We start from the raw sequence: 16,311 nt of genomic DNA on the forward strand, positions 1-16,311 counted from the left end.
GCTGGGCATCAGCCTGGCTGAATCTGATCCACCATCGCTCCCGTTTAGCCCGGACTCTACCCCGTCTCCTCAGGATACCGCTGAAGCCATAGACATCTTAACGTCACACATCACCTCGACATTAGATAGGTCATCGAAACAAGTTGTAGCGGAGGACTTCCTTTACCGCTTCAAATTGTCCGACGATATTAGGGAACTCCTTAGAGCTAAGAACGCCTCGATACGCGCCTACGACAGGTATCCTACCGCGGAAAATCGAATTCGAATGCGTGCCCTACAACGCGACGTAAAGTCTCGCATCGCCGAAGTCCGAGATGCCAGATGGTCTGATTTCTTAAAAGGACTCGCGCCCTCCCAAAGGTCTTACTACCGCTTAGCTCGTACTCTCAAATCGGATACGGTAGTAACTATGCCCCCCCTCGTAGGCCCCTCAGGCCGACTCGCGGCGTTCGATGATGATGAAAAAGCAGAGCTGCTGGCCGATACATTGCAAACCCAGTGCACGCCCAGCACTCAATCCGTGGACCCTGTTCATGTAGAATTAGTAGACAGTGAGGTAGAACGCAGAGTCTCCTTGCCACCCTCGGACGCGTTACCACCCGTCACCCCGATGGAAGTTAAAGACTTGATCAAAGACCTACGTCCTCGCAAGGCTCCCGGTTCCGACGGTATATCCAACCGCGTTATTAAACTTCTACCCGTCCAACTCATCGTGATGTTGGCATCTATTTTCAATGCCGCTATGGCGAACTGTATCTTTCCCGCGGCGTGGAAAGAAGCGGACGTTATCGGCATACATAAACCCGGTAAACCAAAAAATCATCCGACGAGCTACCGCCCGATTAGCCTCCTCATGTCTCTAGGCAAACTGTATGAGCGTCTGCTCTACAAACGCCTCAGAGACTTCGTCTCATCCAAGGGCATTCTCATCGATGAACAATTCGGATTCCGTACAAATCACTCATGTGTTCAACAGGTGCACCGCCTCACGGAGCACATTCTTGTGGGGCTTAATCGACCAAAACCGTTATACACGGGAGCTCTCTTCTTCGACGTCGCAAAAGGGTTCGACAAAGTCTGGCACAACGGTTTGATTTTCAAACTATTCAACATGGGCGTGCCGGATAGTCTCGTGCTCATCATACGGGACTTCTTGTCGAACCGCTCTTTTCGATATCGAGTCGAGGGCACCCGCTCCTCCCCACGACCTCTCACAGCTGGAGTCCCGCAAGGCTCTGTCCTCTCACCCCTCCTATTTAGCTTATTCGTTAACGATATTCCCCGGTCGCCGCCGACCCATTTAGCTTTATTCGCCGACGACACGACTGTTTACTATTCCAGTAGAAACAAGTCCCTAATCGCGAAGAAGCTTCAGAGCGCAGCCCTAGCCCTAGGACAGTGGTTCCGAAAATGGCGCATAGACATCAACCCAGCGAAAAGTACTGCGGTGCTATTTCAGAGGGGAAGCCACACGGATTTCCTCCCGTATTAGGAGGAGGAATCTCACACCCCCGATTACTCTCTTTAGTCAATCCATACCCTGGGCCAGGAAGGTCAAGTACCTGGGCGTTACCCTGGATGCATCGATGACATTCCGCCCGCATATAAAATCAGTCCGTGACCGTGCCGCGTTTATTCTCGGTAGACTCTACCCCATGATCTGTAAGCGGAGTAAAATGTCCCTTCGGAACAAGGTGACACTTTACAAAACTTGCATAAGGCCCGTCATGACTTACGCGAGTGTGGTGTTCGCTCACGCGGCCCGCACACACATAGACACCCTTCAATCTCTACAATCCCGCTTTTGCAGGTTAGCCGTCGGAGCTCCGTGGTTCGTGAGGAACGTTGACCTACACGACGACCTGGGCCTCGAATCTATCCAGAAATACATGAAGTCAGCGTCGGAACGGTACTTCGATAAGGCTATGCGTCATGATAATCGCCTTATCGTAGCCGCCGCTGACTACTCCCCGAATCCTGATCATGCAGGAGCCAGTCACCGTCGACGCCCTAGACACGTCCTTACGGATCCCTCAGATCCAATAACGTTTGCACTAGACGCCTTCAGCTCTAGGAGCAGGCTTAGGGACCTCGGTAACCGTACTCGTCGAACTCGGCAAAGAGTTCGCCGTGCAACCTAACCCATGAATCAGCTCGCTGAGTTTCTCGCCGGATCTTCTCAGCGGGTCGCGATTCCGATCCGGTAGTAGATTCATTCGCGAAGCAGCTACTCTTGAGTTGTTAGGTCTCCTTCGGAGGCGCTCGGGTAGCTGTTAGCAAATCCCACCCCTCCTGGCTGAGCCTTTGCTCGCCCACCTGTCCTGGTGAAACTGGAAAGGCCTCCGGGCCACCAGTAATCCTTCAATCATAAAAAAAAAAAAAATAAAAAAAAAAAGTTGGTGCGGGCCGCGTGAGCAAACACTACGCTTGCATACGTAATGACGAGGCGTATGCAAGTTTTGTAGAGTGTCATCTTATTTGGAAGGGAAAATTTGCAAAAAAAAAATTAAATTGAAAAAAAAAGGTACCACCGCCCTGCCTACTTCTGCCGTGAAGCAGTAACGCGTTTTGGCAGCCGTTGTATTGTAAAAAAAATCTGAGACTCTACAACTCATGTCTCAAGGTGGGTGGCGGTATTTAGGTTGTAGTTGTCTACGGGCTCCGGTAACCACTTAACGCCAGGTGACCGTGAGCTCGTTCATCCATCAAAGCAATAAAAAAATATACATAGACATCCCAATCATTATTGCTTTCCTTTGCTTATAATTGATGAGAGAATGTCATTCTGATTACATTGCGCAATCTGTTCTATGTATTTATATTTTTTGCATTGCCGCGCTCGACTTTTTTTATTTAGTAATCTGTGACGTTGGTAGTGTGTGTAGTTAACTCTTGTTTTCATGTTATTTTCAAATATACTTTTTTTGTCGTACTGTTAACATTTAAATTTAGCCTATTTTTCCGCTGTTTGGAAAATTGCTGTAACATGTCATAGTGAAGAGATTGCTGTACTTGCCTGTAACTGGCTTACATACCAGTACTTAATTTTATACATGTTAAATTTAGGCTTGAATGTTTTGTGTGTATGGCTGTTGGTGTGTCTAAATAAATAAATAAATCATTTACGGCTATTGTTTTATCTCTTATTATTACAGTTGCTAAATCAAAATTCAACTGCGTTGTTCAAACACAGTTACCTATTATTATAGTTGACATTACGAACGACATTGCTCTATGCGTTCTTGGTATATAAGCAGGACGTCCTTTATTTTTTTAAACATTTAATCGAAGTTGAAGCCAAAGAAATATGAGTGTATTTTTGGTGCGTATTTATTTTCATTATTTAAATTCGGGATGTCGATAGAGTCTGTGTCATCGCTTGTCGCCTGCCCCGCATGGGAGGGGTGGCGCCGTGTCCTCGTCGCAAAAATAGGAAACGACGACGATAGGGGTCAGGGAGGCGGATCTCGCCCAAGCCCTGGCCCTCTAAGTGTTTCGGGTCACGCTCATATGTCGGTCTGGGGCCCGGCGAAGGGGCCTAAGAAGACGACGTGCCAACTGCTCTGCACGCGTTTTACGCAAGAGCATCCGGGTGATGGAAGGCCGGCTATCCTCGACCCACGCTGGTTCTGACCCAGCGGGGTATTTCGTAGGATAACCCATTCAAACCGGCGCCATCTAGGCGGGCTTCGGACAGCCTGCCGACCGAGAGGGCTGGTGGTCGTGGCGCCGACGATCGCTGGCCCGGCGTCCCGAGGGGGAGGGTGATGGGAGAGATGTGCTCCGCACTAAACGCTTCACTCTCCCCCCTTTGCCTATTCATGAGTTCTGTCTCATACGAGGCTCGGACGTGGGTTGTTGAGCGACAGGAGGTTTTAGTCGGTTCGACTCCGACATACCCTACCCTCCATCCCCTGCGGAGGGTGGGAGTCCGGCGATTTACTCCTGACCAAAAAAAACCCCTCCGTATCGTCTCTTAAGGAACTTCGTTCCTAAAAAAAGTATCTGCGCTAATATTAATATGATAAATCTTGTTATTGCTCAGGTCCTAGTGTTGGTATCGGCCCTGGCGGCTGCTGCTTACGCTGTTCCAGTACTGGACGACCTCACCATTACCGCCTCTAGGTCCATAGCCGCGGCGTTGTAACCGCGAAAACCACGTCGACAACATATCAGCAACAAGTTTTTATTCACAATTCGGATATACTACAAATGGTATAAAACAAAAAAAACTAAGAATTATTATTGGCATCAATATGGTACAGAATAAATGATAAAACGCAAATGTCATGTAATTATTTAATTTTGATATTAGGTATACCTAGTAAAACCTAATGTTTTAAAATTTTGCGTAAAACGAAACGTATCCGCTGGCCAAGTTCTTCTTTTTATTATTTTTTAAGTATGGCAATTATTATTGGCTTCTTGCAACGCTATTTTTTTTTATATTATTTGTATTAACCATAGATTATACACTTAATATATTCGAGAGTATTAACTATGACGCTATTGTTGTCAATGTCGAGTTTATCAAAATATTAGAGTAAATTAAATTTTATTATTTTAATTTTATTATTTATATATTACTAGCTGACCCGGCAGACTTCGTAGTGCCTCAATCGATAAATAAAAGACCTGAACTTTTGTATAAAATAAACTTAAAACAAACAAAAAGAATCCGTCCGACGGGGGACACGTCAAAGGAAAAACATTTTTTTAAATTTTTGTTTAATTTCGGGCATTCTCATATTTATCTACCTTTTAAACCTTCTCTGGACTTCCACAAATAATTCAAGGCCAAAATTAGCCAAATCGGTCCAGCCGTTCTCGAGTTTTAGCGAGACTAACGAACAGCAATTCATTTATATATATATATATATAGATTAGGTACTTAAATGAAAAATAAGATGGGGTGAAATGACATATTAAGTTGATTCTTGTAGATTTAATCAATTGAGATTAAATTAAATGAAACTCGGTGAAATGGGATTCAATGTTAACAAAACAGTACATGCCACAATAGATAAATAATTAACATTCAACAAGTGTTTTGCGAGTTGTGTGACCCATTGTTTGCAACTTGCCTTTGCGATGCAGCAAGTGAATTGCGAATAGCACGGGCATTAATATTTTATACAACTAGTTATTGCTCGTGATTTTGTTTACCATAGATTCAGTCCAAAATAATGGGATACCAGTTGGTATCCTAAAACGACTCCGGTGCGGACTATAACGTGGATGGTGAAAGAACGTGGTGGTAGGACCTCTTGTAAGTCCGCACGGGTAAGTACCACCTACCTCGCCTATTTCTGCCGTGAAGCTGTAATGCGTTTCGGTTTGAAGGGTGGGGCAGCCGTTGTAACTATACTGAGACCTTAACGCTCATATCTCAAGGTGGGTGGCGGCATTTGCGTTGTAGATAGATGTTTTTTTTTTTTATGATTGAATATTTACTGATGGCCCGGAGGCCTTTCCAGTTTCACCAGGACAGGCGGGCAAGCAAAGACTCAGCCAGGAGAGGTGGGATTTGCTAACAGCTATCCGAGCGCCTCCGAAGGAGACCTAACAGCTCAAGAGCAGTTGCTTCGCGAATGAATCTACTACCGGATCGGAATCGCGACCCGCTGAGAAGATCCGGCGAGAAACTCAGCGAGCTGATTCATGGGTTAGGTTGCACGGCGAACTCTTTGTCGAGTTCGACAAGTACGGTTACCGGGGTCCCTAAGCCTGCTCCTAGTGTTAGAGCTGAAGGCGTCTAATGCAAAGGTTATTGGATCTGATGGATCCGTAAGGACGTGTCTAGGGCGTCGACGGTGACTGGCTCCTGCGTGATCAGGATTCGGGGAGTAGTCAGCGGCGGCAACGTTAAGGCGATTATCATGACGCATAGCCTTAGCGAAGTACCGTTCCGACGCTGATGTTCATGTATTTCTGGATAGATTCGAGGCCCAGGTCGTCGTGTAGGTCAACGTTCCTCACGAACCACGGAGCTCCGACGGCTAACCTACAAAAGCGGGATTGTAGAGATTGGAGGGGGTCTATGTGTGTGCGGGCCGCGTGAGCGAACACCACACTCGCGTAAGTCATGACGGGCCTTATACAAGTTTTGTAAAGTGTCACCTTGTTCCGAAGGGACATTTTACTTCGCTTACAGATCATGGGGCAGAGTCTACCGAGAATAAACGCGGCACGGTCACGGACTGATTTTATATGCGGGCGGAATGTCATCGATGCATCCAGGAGCCCAACTACAACGTAAATGCGCCACCCACCTCGAGATATAAGTTCTAAGGTCTCAGTATAGTAACAACGGCTACCCCACCCTTCGAACCGAAACGCATTACTGCTTCAGGGCGGAAATAGGCGGGGTGGTGGTACCTACCCGCGCGGACTCCCAAGAGGTCCTACCACCAGTGATTACGCAAATTATAATTTTGCGGGTTTGATTTTTATTACACGATGTTATTCCTTCACCGTGGAAGTCAATCGTGAACATTTGTTGAGTACGTATTTCATTAGAAAAATTGGTACCCGCCTGCGGGATTCGAACACCGGTGCATCGCTTCATACGAATGCACCGGACGTCTTATCCTTTAGGCCACGACGACTTCTAATTGGGGGTGTGAGATTCCTCCTCCTAATCCGGGAGGAAATCCGGGTGGAGCTTCCTCTCTGAAATAGCACCGCAGTACTTTTCGCTGGGTTGATGTCTATGCGCCATTTTCGGAACCACTGTCCTAGGGCTAGGGCTGCGCTCTGAAGCTTCTTCGTGATTAGGGACTTGTTTCTACTGGAATAGTAAACAGTCGTGTCGTCGGCGAATAAAGCTAACTGGGTCGGCGGCGACCGGGGAATATCGTTGACGAATAAGCTAAACAGGAGGGGTGAGAGAACAGAGCCTTGCGGGACTCCAGCTGTAAGAGGTCGTGGGGAGGAGCGGGTTCCCTCGACTCGATATCGAAAAGAGCGGTTCGACAAGAAGTCCCGTATGATGAGCACGAGACTATCCGGCACGCCCATGTTGAATAGTTTGAAAATCAAACCGTTGTGCCAGACTTTGTCGAACGCTTTTGCGACGTCGAAGAAGAGAGCTCCCGTGTATAACGGTTTCGGTCGATTAAGCCCCACAAGAATGTGCTCCGTGAGGTGGTGCACCTGTTGAACGCATGAGTGATTTGTACGGAATCCGAATTGTTCATCGATGAGAATGCCCTTGGATGAGACGAAGTCTCTGAGGCGTTTGTAAAGCAGACGCTCATACAGTTTGCCTAGAGACATGAGGAGGCTAATCGGGCGGTAGCTCGTCGGATGATTTTTTGGTTTACCGGGTTTATGTATGCCGATAACGTCCGCTTCTTTCCACACCGCTGGAAAGATACAGTTCGCCATAGCGGCATTGAAAATAGATGCCAACATCACGATGAGTTCGACGGGTAGAAGTTTAATAACGCGATTGGATATACCGTCGGAACCGGGAGCCTTGTGAGGACGTAGGTCTTTGATCAAGTCTTTAACTTCCATCGGGGTGACGGGTGGTAATGCATCCGAGGGTGGCAAGGAGGCTCTGCGTTCTACCTCACTGTCTACTAATTCTACATGAACAGGGTCCACGGATTGAGTGCTGGGCGTGCACTGGGTTTGCAATGTATCGGCCAGCAGCTCTGCTTTTTCGTCATCATCGAACGCCGCGAGTCGGCCTGAGGGGCCTACGAGGGGGGGCATAGTTACTACCGTATCCGATTTGAGAGTACGAGCTAAGCGGTAGTAAGAACTTTGGGAGGGCGCGAGTCCTTCTAAGAAATCAGACCATCTGGCATCTCGGACTTTGGCGATGCGAGACTTTACGTCGCGTTGTAGGGCACGCATTCGAATACGATTATCCATCGTAGGCGCGTATCGAGGCGTTCTTAGCTCTAAGGAGTTCCCTAATATCGTCCGACAATTTGAAGCGGTGAAGGAAGTCCTCCGCTACAACTTGTTTCGATGACCTATCTAATGTCGAGGTGATGTGTGATGTTAAGATGTCTATGGCTTCAGCGGTATCCTGAGGAGACGGGGTAGAGTCCGGGCTAAACGGGAGCGATGGTGGATCAGATTCAGCCAGGCTGATGCCCAGCGTGTGCCAATCCACTACAGTCCTCGTGACGGGAACGGAATCGGGAGCGCGACCGAGCTTTATAACGACGGAACGGTGGTCTGAGTCTAACTCTGAAACTACTTCGATCGAGTGTAGGCGCAGAGATACGTTTTTTAATAACGCTATGTCGAGTATATCCGGGCGATGCGCGATATTTAGCGGGTAGTGAGTCGGGGTTAGCGGAGCGACGATATCGAAGGCGAGATCATCGACTAACGCGTCAAGCCGCCTGCCGTTCGGAGTTGTAGTGTGTGAGTTCCACCTGATGTGTTTACAATTTAGGAATGACAGAGCTTCCCATGCCGAGCAGCGCCTCGATATCACTGCTTAGAACGATATTATCCGGTGGAAGATAAACGGACGCGATAACGATCGGCGCGTGTCCCGTCAGTGAGATTCGGCACACTGATGCTTCGATATTAGCGAGCGCGGGAGGATCGAGCGGGACGCAATGCAGGGCTCTTCTAAAGTAAATGACGGTACCACCACCACGAACAGAGAGCCTGTCGTTCCTGACCATATTATAGTTCGCGATTTTAGGGTCACGGCGCGCGGGCTTAAGTAGGGTCTCCTGCACTAAAAAGATATCAATTTGATGGTCACGCAAAAAGTCAGAAACCTGATCACGTTGTTTTGCGAGACTGTAAGCGTTAAAAAATCCTATCGTTACGGATAGGGGCTTTATTCTACTTATATACGCCATTGATTACCGGCGGAGTGAGGGGAGGACGTACGTATTTAATGACGCGTATACGTCGGCGTATTCCTGCACAACGGCGATAAAGTGTTGTGCAGTGGAGGCAGCGCGAATGGAGTCGCCTAAAGCGTTAACGCGCTCAAAGTTGATCGACTGAAAGAAGTCGATCGCTAAAGCGAGATTGTCGGACGCGGTCGGAGGGCAAGTCGCGGGGGCGGGACGAGTCGCGGGGGCGGGACGAATCGCGGAGGAGGGAGTTGTAGCCGTGTTCGTGTACGGCAGCGGTTTCGCCCAGGCCGTGATACTGGGCATCGGCGCCGGAACGAACGCTGGCTTAGCCTGCGACACAGAGGGTGCCGAGGCTTTGATGTTTGGGCCGGAAGCTCGGAGGCGGTTTTGGCGGGCGACGCGGCGATTTATTTTAGGGGCTCGGGGGCAACCACGGTAATTCGCGGGGTGACCCTGTGTTCGACACAGGACGCAGCTAGGCGGTTCCGTCGCGGTTTTTTGGTCGCGAGCGCAGAGGGCCGTGGCGTGATCGCCCAAACACTTAACACATCGGGGGCGCGCGTGACAGTTACGGGAAGAGTGCCCGTACAGTTGACAGTTATGGCACTGGCTAGGAGTGCTTTTTTTATGGGGGGCTTCGACGGCGATACCGGAGAGCCTACAGACGGTCTGTGTGTTGAAGATTTTCTTACCCTCGGGGGTAGGCTGGAGGGCGACTAGAACCATATTATATGGCTCCCTACCGCGACCGGTGTGCATACAGTGCACAGAATTCACTGGTAAGCCCTGTTCTAACAGATCGGCCTTGACGAGCTCTACATCTAACTCTTTAGGGATTCCGCGTATTACAACGCGGAGTTCGCGCTCCTCCTGGAGCGTATACGTATGGAAACTTATACGCTCCTTACGGAGGTAAGAAGAGAGGGCCCTATGGTCGTCGGGTGTTTGAACCTTAATTTGACTGCCGTTCGCGAGGTTACGGGCATTCGTGAAATTTATATTTTTGGCCTTAAGGGCCAGGCAAACTCGATCCCAAGCTGCCTTCTCCTGAAGGATAACCGGGGGAGCGGTTTTATTTTGTGCCACCGGACGCGGCGACGGAGTGGCACGGGCTGGGGGCGCAACGGGAGTCTGAAGGCGGGGGCGCGACGCGTTCGCGGTTTTGCTAATTTTAGCGGCCGCGGGAGCTCGGGACTCCGCGGCACGCTTCTTACCCTTCTGTACCAGGGTGAATCCATCCGTCAATGAGGCGGGGGCGAGGTCGACCTCCATGTCCGAGTCAGAGTCGGAGCACGAGGAGGAGGGCGCAGGCGACCTACGAGCAAGTGTAGGTGTTTTAGAGGGCACGACGGAGGCCGCGCATGATCGCTCAGCTGAAACGGTGGTCACGGCGGACGACGCAGCAGCTTTACTCGCCAGTATAGGCGACACGGGAGCGGCAGGCACGACGGAGGCTGCGGTGCTCAATGCAGAAGCTTTGCACGCAGGTACAGGCGACGCAGGAGCAGCGAGCGCGGCGGGGTCCTCGAGAGGGCTCGCAGTGTGATTGGCCTTGAAGGCCAGAAACTCTGAGGCGAGCTGTGGGTGGCGAAGTCGGAGGAATTCCGCGAATACAGCGTCCATGATCGCTAAGTGCCCAGGTGGGGCGGCCCCGGGTCTTGAAAACACTCGCCTTGCGGCGAGGCCCCAACTTTTCAGACCTGAGCTGTTCTATTGAGCACAGGTGGCGATGCGGCGCGATTACTACAGGACAAAGAAAAAAACACAACAAAACAGAAATAACAAAAAGAAACAAAACAAATAAATACTTCCAGGAAAACACTTTGTCGGCAGATGTACCACGAACACAAAAATAACTAAAACAAAACAAATAAAAACTTCCAGGAAAAACACTTGGTCGGCAGATGTATCACGAACACAGGCCGGGCTAAAAAAAGCCGGGCGAACAAAGACCGGGCGATCGAGTGGTCGATGAGCACGTCCGCACGTGTCGGGTGCTTCTATCGGATTGTAGATAGATGTCTATGGGCTCCAGTAACCAGGTGGGCTGTGAGCTCATTCACTCATCAAAGCAATAAAAAAAGAAAACAACATATATTACATTGACATCACAATCATTTACGGTTATTGTTTTATCTCTTATTATTACAGTTGCTAAATAATTCAGCTGCGTTGTTCAAACACAGTTATTATTATTGTTGACATTACGAAGGACATTGCTCTAAGCGTTCTTGGTATATAAGCAGGACGTCCTTTATATTTTCAACATTTAACCGAAGTTAAAAGCCAAAGGAATATGAGAGTATTTTTGGTGCGTATTAATTTTCATTATTTAAATTCGGGATGTCGATAGAGTCTGTGTTATACAAATTAAAAATTAACAGGACCATATTAAAAACAACTGTTCTGACAGTCTTTGTTTAACGCGCTTATAAAGTTTCGATAACACAATATATAAAAAAAGCGCTTAAAGGTTTTTTGGTATGTGACAATAAAAACACACTTTTCTTGTTATATCGCGCTCTGCCTTGTATTAATAGTCTATGAAATCGTCGCGGCCTGCTGGATAAGACTCCTGGTACATTCGTATCGAGCGATGCGACAGTGCCGGTGTTCGAATCCCACATGCAGGTACCAATTTTTGTAATGCACGTACCTAAGAAATCTTCACGATTGATTTTCATGTCGATGGAATAACATCGTTTAATAAAAATCAAATCTGCGAAAATAATTCGCGTAATTATTTACTGGTGGTAGGACATATTGTGAGTCCGCACGGATAGGTACCACTACCCAGCCTAATTGCTGCCGTGAAGCAGTAATGCGTTTCGGTTTGAAGGGTGGGGCAGCCGTTATATCTTAAGGTGGACGGTATTTATGTTGTTGATGTCTAAAGGCTCCGGTGACCACTTAACACCAGGTGGGCCATGAGCTCATCTAATAGCAATAAAAAAAGATAGGTAAATAGGCAAATCGAAAAAAAAAACTTATGTTTTGAGAATTTTTATTACGATTTTCAGCAAAGTCAAAAATTCTTAATTTTTAGTTAAGTGAAATTAAAAAATGTCGCTAATTACAACTTTATAATCGTCTTGATTGGACATTATGCCTGAGAGCAGGAGACCTTATAAATCTACTAACTCACTAACGGGGCAACTGTAACTATACTGGATACCTTAGAACTTATATCTCAAGGTGGGTGGCGCATTTACGTTGTAGATGTCTATGGGCTGCAGTAACCGCTTAACACCAGGTGCGCTGTGAGTTCGTCCATCCATCTAAGCAATAAAGAAAATAAAAATAAAGTATCTTCGCTAATATTGATATGATTAATCTGGTTATTGCTCAGGTCCTAGTTATGGTTGCGGCCTTGGCGGCTGCTGCTTACGCCGTGCCAGTTCTAGACGGCGTCACCAAGACCGTCTTCGGCGCCGTACCCATTTAAGCTTTGATCGACCGAAAACCACGTCGACGACATACCAGCAACTTGTTTTTATTCACAATTCGGATATACTTAAAATTGTATAAAACATAAAAACTAAGAATTAGTTTTGGAATCAATACGGTACAGAATAAACGTTAAAACGCAAATGTCATGTAATTATTTATTTTTGATATTATAGTAAAACCTAATATTTTAAAGTTATGCGTAAAACGAAACGTATTCGCTGGCCAAGATCTTCCTTTTATTATTTTTTAAGTATGGCAATTGGCTTCTTACAATTTTTTTATCATTATCTATATATTTTTAATATTAATACGTCATTATACGTGAAGCAAAAACTTTGTACCCCTTTTAAGAAAATTGCACGGACGGAGGAGTATGAAATTTCTCACGCTTATAGAGAATATAGAGAAGGAGTGCACAGTGCTAATTTTTTTTTTTTAAATAATGCTATAAGATGGTTCTTTAAATCAATAGAGAAAACACTGCGAAGAAGGACCCCTTTGTCATGGCGCCGCAATTCCAAGGAGTATCCCTGAAACCTTCCGAGAGTATCGGGATACTTGGGGTCGACATTTCGAGCGATGTCCAGTTTCGGAGTCATTTGGAAGGCAAAGCCAAGTTGGCGTCCAAAATGCTGGGAGTCCTCAACAGAGCTAAGCGGTACTTCACACCTGGACAAAGACTTTTGCTCTATAAAGCACAAGTCCGGCCTCGCGTGGAGTACTGCTCCCATCTCTCTCTGCCGGGGCTCCCAAATACCAGCTTCTTCCATTTGACTCCATACAGAAGAGAGCCGTTCGGATTGTCGATAATCCCATTCTCACGGATCGTTTGGAGCCTCTGGGTCTGCGGAGGGACTTCGGTTCCCTCTGTATTTTGTACCGCATGTTCCATGGGGAGTGCTCTGAGGAATTGTTCGAGATGGTACCAACGTCTCGTTTTTACCATCGCACCGCCCGCCACCGGAGTAGAGTTCATCCATACTACCTGGAGCCACTGCGGTCAGCCACAGTGCGTTTCCAGAGATCTTTTTTGCCACGTACCATCCGGCTATGGAATGAGCTCCCCTCCACGGTGTTTCCCGAGCGCTATGACATGTCCTTCTTCAAACGAGGCTTGTAGAGAGCATTAAGCGGTAGGCAGCGGCTTGGCTCTGCCCTTGGCATTGCTGAAGTCCATGGGCGACGGTAACCACTCACTATCAGGTGGGCCGTATGCTCGTCTGCCTACAAAGGCAATAAAAAAAAATAAAAAAAAAACATTACACACACTACCATGTATTTGACACAACATATATAAAAATATACTCTTTGTTTACTGTCAATTGGGAAACTTTTGTTATTTATTGTTTAAGTCTATGGTCGAATTGAAAATAGATTAATATTGGGAGACTTTTTGGCGGGAACGCGAGGAGTGAAGTTGTGTGATTTGTTTTATTTTGTCTATTTAGTGTATCTTCAGGTTTAAATGTGTAATAACGGTGGTTTATCTATACTAATATTATAAAGAGGAAAGATTTGTTTGTTTGTTTGTTTCGAATAGGCTCCGAAACTAATGGACCGATTTGAAAAATTCTTTTTCCATTAGAAGCCGACATTGTCCCTGATGAACATAGGCTACTTTTTTTTAAATTTTTTTTTTACTTTTATTTTTTGGTTTCATGTGTGTTTTAATGTTTCCGAAGCGAAGCGAGGGCGGGTCGCTAGTTAACTGTATATCTGTGAAAGTGCACAAATGTGGGAAAATGAAACAAAGCCGCTGGACGTAACTTATCGGGTTCCTCCAAAAAGTCCACTGAAAAAATCTCAGTAAACTAAGATTATATTATACTAATATATATTTTACTAAGATTATATTTCATCCCATATCATCTCATCTCATCTCATTTCTGTTAATTTCATCCCAGTTGATTAATGTCTCAAATTAATCATCATCATTTCATTTTATTTCATTTCACTCCATGTTATCATTTTTTATAAAGATAAAATTAAAAATTAAAACAAGACTTGACCTAATGGTCTAGTTACCAGGTCATAAAATCTCTTATAAAAAAAAAAGATAATTAATGCATTTTTGGCAATGAAGTAGGAAACCTATGGAAATGAAACGTCAACCAAAATTTCGTGCCACTGTGACGTCATCTGGCCACAAAACATGGCGGCTTTAGTGCTGTACAAAAGATTTCAATGTTATCAGGTTTTATCGATAAACGTTCTTGGCTCATTTTATTTTAAATATTGTTGAGTATTATTTATTTGTAGAATTTATACTTTAATGGGAAGTAAGTAGGTATATTGTTATGTGCAAATATGATATGATTTAGATGGGTGAAATCTAAGACAAGTTCGTCCTTCGAATTTGCCAAGTAAACGATATGATGATTTTTAAAAGTTGCTACACTGATTTTATAAAGTTGTCGTTTGTCGCAAAACACAAAGATATGGCGTAGTTCAAAGCCATCAGCCCATTTCTAGCATGCTAAATGTTATCGTATTTTGAGTACGTGTTTTTCTTAGACTATTACAATCTATTTTAATTGTTTTGCTGACTCTAAAGTCCGTAACATACTACCGCAGCGCACCCCAAGGAAAGTGCGCCGCACCATTTGAATCACTTTCGCTTGAGAGTGATTCAAATTTTAAACTTAACAAGGGACCGCGTGAAAAAAAAAAACACCTACAGAACATTTATTCATTAATTACAAACGTCATTCCTTGTGACTTCCTCTCTAAAATCACTTAATTATTAAATATTTAACAAATTTACAATAGCGTTTTACTCACTGCGGAATAAAACTATTTTATTTAAATAGTTCCGAAGAGATTTTGTCGCTAGCCTTTTTCCCGAAATATCTAAACAGAATGTCTAAATATGTTTTGATGACATATTTTAAAGTGGTATTTATGATTAGTGTCATGATCAATAGATTCCGACCGAAAAATGGATTTTTCGGATGAGGGCTCCTTAATGAATTTAAATACATATAGATAATAGTTTTAGGGCATCGACTTTCTTGAGATCCTATAAAATACGTTTTAATTATTATTTTTGTATGTTTTAAGCATGATAAATTATGAAATTTTATATAATCAATCATATTAAATCGATATCAAAGTCAATAAATAATGTACAACCCAAAACAGACGGCCGAACTGACGTGACAATGACATTTGGCGCGCTAAACATGGCGGATTTTCGGCCTCATTAGACGGAGACGAAGATATTTACGTATATTCATGTTTCATTTTATGTACGCACTGAAATACTGTTATATTGTTTTCCTGCGAGTTAAAGTGCTGAGTAAGAACGAGATAGATATATGTTTATGTATGTGCCTTCAAAATGGGTGCTATTTATATAAGCAATTGTACGTATAGAACAATATGTCGTGTCCCTACTATATAGGTCTATGATTTTTGGCCACTGAGCAAGTACCGTAAAATGGGGCGATTAGGGATTGAGAGGCGAATCGGGAAAAAACCGGGAAAATCTTTCGACGCTCAATATTAGTTTTATATTCGTTGCAAAATCTTCCGTTTTTTCTAGTTTATTATTAGAATGTTGAAAGTTCACAAAACAACTCTGAATATGCATGATAATAGCTGCTAACTTATAAAAAATCGTCTTTCAAATTAACTTTCTGTGATGGTAATTATTTTAGTGCTAGAAACTTTGCTCTCTTTTATTTATTTGATAATAATAGAAGACGACTGTGATTTATAAACGTTATTTAGTGTTTGAACCATCATATAATATATTAAAGGTAAGTCTCAATTGTTATTGGTTTTAATGTATTTGATAAAATAAAAATACATGTAAAAATCTGTTGTTTTTGGGGATATTGGGGACGTCTTAGGTACAAATAACAACGAAAAAGGGGTCAATTGGGATGAGAATACGTGAAATGGAAACGACCTAAGTATAAATAGGTACAGATTTGTAGGGTTGTCTATGTAGTTATAACAATATTTTTTAAATTTGTTGGTAAAAATCTGGTTTATTCATGATGTTTATGTCTAG

The 16,311-nt window shown here is 44.9% G+C and overlaps 1 long non-coding RNA gene across 1 annotated transcript; it reads left to right on the forward strand.

Moving 5' to 3' along the window:
• The first annotated feature begins 11,046 nt into the window (after nucleotides 1-11,046).
• LOC114250253 (uncharacterized) lies at nucleotides 11,047-12,434 on the forward strand. Its single transcript, XR_003625046.2, has 2 exons — nucleotides 11,047-11,154; nucleotides 12,193-12,434. It is a non-coding gene; the product is annotated as an uncharacterized LOC114250253 (long non-coding RNA).
• Nucleotides 12,435-16,311: the final 3,877 nt, after the last annotated feature.

The sequence above is a fragment of the Bombyx mandarina genome, chromosome 02 (genome assembly GCF_030267445.1).
Source record: "Bombyx mandarina strain Sakado chromosome 02, ASM3026744v2".
In the NCBI taxonomy this organism is placed as follows: Eukaryota; Metazoa; Arthropoda; class Insecta; order Lepidoptera; family Bombycidae; genus Bombyx; species Bombyx mandarina.